Source organism: Arachis ipaensis, chromosome B5 (genome assembly GCF_059453495.1).
Source record: "Arachis ipaensis isolate K30076 ecotype BB chromosome B5, ASM5945349v1, whole genome shotgun sequence".
In the NCBI taxonomy this organism is placed as follows: Eukaryota; Viridiplantae; Streptophyta; class Magnoliopsida; order Fabales; family Fabaceae; genus Arachis; species Arachis ipaensis.
The window spans coordinates 127,582,383-127,586,048 of NC_142440.1; the positions used below are offsets into that span (position 1 = coordinate 127,582,383).

At 39.8% G+C, this 3,666-nt stretch overlaps 1 non-coding gene across 1 annotated transcript; it reads right to left on the reverse strand.

Annotated features, from left to right (window-relative positions):
* Nucleotides 1–3,335: 3,335 nt before the first annotated feature.
* Nucleotides 3,336–3,439, reverse strand: LOC148565724 (small nucleolar RNA R71). The gene has a single exon (XR_015885316.1). It is a non-coding gene; the product is annotated as a small nucleolar RNA R71 (small nucleolar RNA).
* Between the last annotated feature and the right edge of the window lie 227 nt (nucleotides 3,440–3,666).

Genomic DNA, 3,666 nt, shown 5'->3' on the forward strand with positions numbered 1-3,666 from the left:
TTGTATGATGATAGAATTAGTGAAATTTGATTTGTAACTGTTTTGAAGGGCTTATTTACTTTTGATCAAGTGGACAATAATCATATAGTTGCATTCATTTATATATATAGGATTGCATTGTATTTCATGAGTTTCTGCATGTTCATACTTATTTCCTTGTGATGCCAGGGCATCTTGGCCAGTTTCACTAACCTTTTCTTTACTGTTTTTAGGTTAGTTTCATGCATTTCCTTAGGAAATAAGCTAGTTTTGGGTAGATATTCACTTACACCTTAACTCAAGCATACATTGTGCATTTTACATTATTTCATGAGGATTTTGCATAAGTTTAGTGACAAATTGTATGTTGCATTGCCCATGACTTGGACTAGAACTTTGATGCACTCTATTGCTTGATTTCAGGACCAAAGGAAGCAAGGAAAGGGAGGAAACTTGCAAGGTTAATGAGAAAAGTGATTGCCAATGACACTCTTATAGCCATTATTGCCCACGTTAAGAGTCACGTTAACTAAGTTAACGTGAACTCTAACGTGGAAAAGGGAAGTTGAGCCAACGTTAGTGACACTTAACATTGTCACTAACGTTGGCAAACACTCATAAGTGGCCACGTTAGAGCCCACGTTAACCTAGTTAATGTGGCCTCTAACGTTAAAGGGGGAAGAGAAGCCAACGTTAGTGACATTCAACATTGTCACTAACGTTGGCCTAAGGATGCAACACACCACGTTAACTCCCACGTTAACTTGCTTAACGTGGGAGCTAACGTAAGAAGTGAGAGTTGTCGCCAACGTTAGTGACACTCAACATTGTCACTAACGTTGGAAGCAACCACACAACCACCCAAGGAGCCACGTTAACTTCCACGTTAACTTAGTTAACGTGGAAGCTAACGATGAGGAATGAATGATGAGCCAACGTTAGTGACACTCAACATTGTCACTAACGTTGGGATGGCTAAGAATGGCCACGTTAGAAGCCACGTTAACCTAGTTAATGTGGACTCTAACATGAGATCTAGGGGCACATTGGAACGTTAGTGACAATGTTGAGTGTCACTAACGTTCTCGAAGGTTGGCAAGGCCACGTTAGAAGCCACGTTAACCTAGTTAACGTGGAGCTTTAACGTGAAGCAAAAAGGGGCACACTGGAACGTTAGTGACAATGTTGAGTGTCACTAAGGTTCTCGAAGTTTGGCAAGGCCACGTTAGAAGCCACGTTAACATAGTTAACGTGGGCTCTAACGTGAGGTAAAGGGGTACATTGGAACGTTAGTGAAAATGTTAAGTGTCACTAACATTCTCGAACTTATACTTTCACTAAATGTTAACACCCCTAACGCCCTGAGCTGAAGTCTCTGCCCACTTAGCACTTTCTCTCTGCAAGTAAAGCCAAGCCCAAATGAAGAAAAGAACTGCTTCAAACTCAAGATCCAAAGGCCCAAGACTTGAAGAGCAAACTAGAAGCTGAGAAGAGTAGTATATATAGGAGTAGCTTTGAATTGTAAAAGGAGTTCTGGAGGCTGGAAAAAGGGAACTACTCTCTGTATTTTACTTTCTCTGTATTTTCTTTATGATGTATTCTCCATCTTTGTTTTCATTTTCAAGAGCTATGAACAACTAAACCCCTTTCATTGGGTTAGGGAGTTCTGTTGTAATTTGATGGATCAATACTAATTTTCATTATTCTTCTTCTATCTTTTCTCTTGATTTTACTTGAAAGCTTTCGATCTTCATCCAATTGAGTAGTTATCTTGGAAGAGAAGCTATTCAAACTTGGATCTCTTTTGAACCTTGAAAGAGGAATGAAGAGATCAAGCTAGAAATGCTTTCTCATGCTGGACCAAATTGGGTTTGGATGGGTATGTGACTATAACCCTCTCAATACTTGATTTGGGAAATGCATGTGGTATAATCAGTGACCATACTTCATCTCTTCTCATGAGCAATTGACCAAGGAATTGGCTATTGATCAAGATTTGAGAGATTAAATTGCAAGAAATTGTAATTCAATCACTTAAGATTGCCAAGGAGATCAATGAGTGCATTGATTGAGGAAGAGATGAAAATGAACTTGATCCGGAGAATTGCAACATCTCCTAAGCCCAATGAACTCCCCATCTCTGATCTTACCCATTCTCTTTAATTTCTGCCATTTACTTTTATGAGCAAATCCCCCATCCCATTTACAATTCTGCAATTTATTTTCAGTCATTTGCTTCCAGTTCTTTAATTTTAGCATTTACTTTTCTGTTATTTACATTCCAGCCATTTTATTTTCTGCAACTCTCAACCCAAATTCTGGATTCGCTCAACTAGAACATTCTTCTAATTAAAGTTGCTTGATCAATTAATCCCTGTGTGATTCGACCTCACTCTATTGTGAGTTTTTACTTGACGACAAATTCGGTACACTTGTCGAAGGGAGATTTGTTGTGAGACAAGTTTTCCGTGCATCAAGTTTATGGCGCCATTGCCGGGGATTGATTGTGCATCAACAATGATTAAATTGGAAGATCACTAGATTGAGCATTTTTATTTTATGAATTTCATTTTCTGTTTGAGTGATTTACTTTTTGTTTTATTTAAACTTCTTCCCTTCCCCCTCTACTCTTTTGTTCTTCTTTGTTATTTTTAATTCTGTTTGCTAACCCACTAACTGTTTGATATATTGCATCACCCACAACTAACAGTAATTCTGACACAAATACTTTCTGCACCTATCTTTTCTTGCTTGCACTTGATGGTTGTATGACAGGGAGAAGAAGCGGGGCTTCAACTTCCTTCGATTCTGAACCTGAGAGGACCTTCCTTAGATTAAGGAGGCAGACAAGAGGAAAGAAAGTGGTTGGTGCTGAGGAAGAAGAGGAATTCTTTGAAACAAACATGGAAGACAACATGGAAAACCATCATGAAAAAGAAGATCACAACCATGGGGGAGGAGGTAGAGCAAATCATGCTGGGGAGGATAGAAGAGTTTTGGGCTCTTACATCAATCCAAACCCAGGCAATTGTGGAAGTAGCATCCAAAAGCCAACAATCCATGCCAACAACTTTGAACTTAAGCCACAGCTCATCACCCTTGTTCAGAACAACTGTTCGTTTGGAGGAAGTGTTCAAGAAGACCCCAATCAATATTTAACCACCTTCCTGAGAATATGTGACACAGTGAAGTCTAATGGTGTTCATCCTGACGCCTATAGACTACTCTTATTTCCATTCTCACTCAGGGACAAGGCAGCCAAATGGCTGGAATCTTTCCCAAGGGAAAGCTTGACAACTTGGGAAGACGTGGTGAACAAATTCTTAGCAAGATTTTACCCTCCTCAACGAATCAATAGGCTGAGAGCTGAGGTCCAAACTTTCAGGCAACAAGATGGTGAGACTCTATATGAAGCATGGGAGAGGTTCAAGGACTTAACAAGGAGGTGTCCACCTGACATGTTCAACGAATGGGTGCAGCTGCACATTTTCTATGAAGGGCTCTCTTATGAGTCAAAGAAGGCCGTAGACCATTCATCTGGAGGATCTTTAAACAAGAAGAAGACCATTGAGGAAGCCATAGATGTTATTGAAACAGTAGCAGAGAACGACTACTTCTATGCTTCCGAAAGAGGGAACACAAGAGGAGTAATGGAGCTAAACAATGTAGATGCTCTGTTGGCCCAAA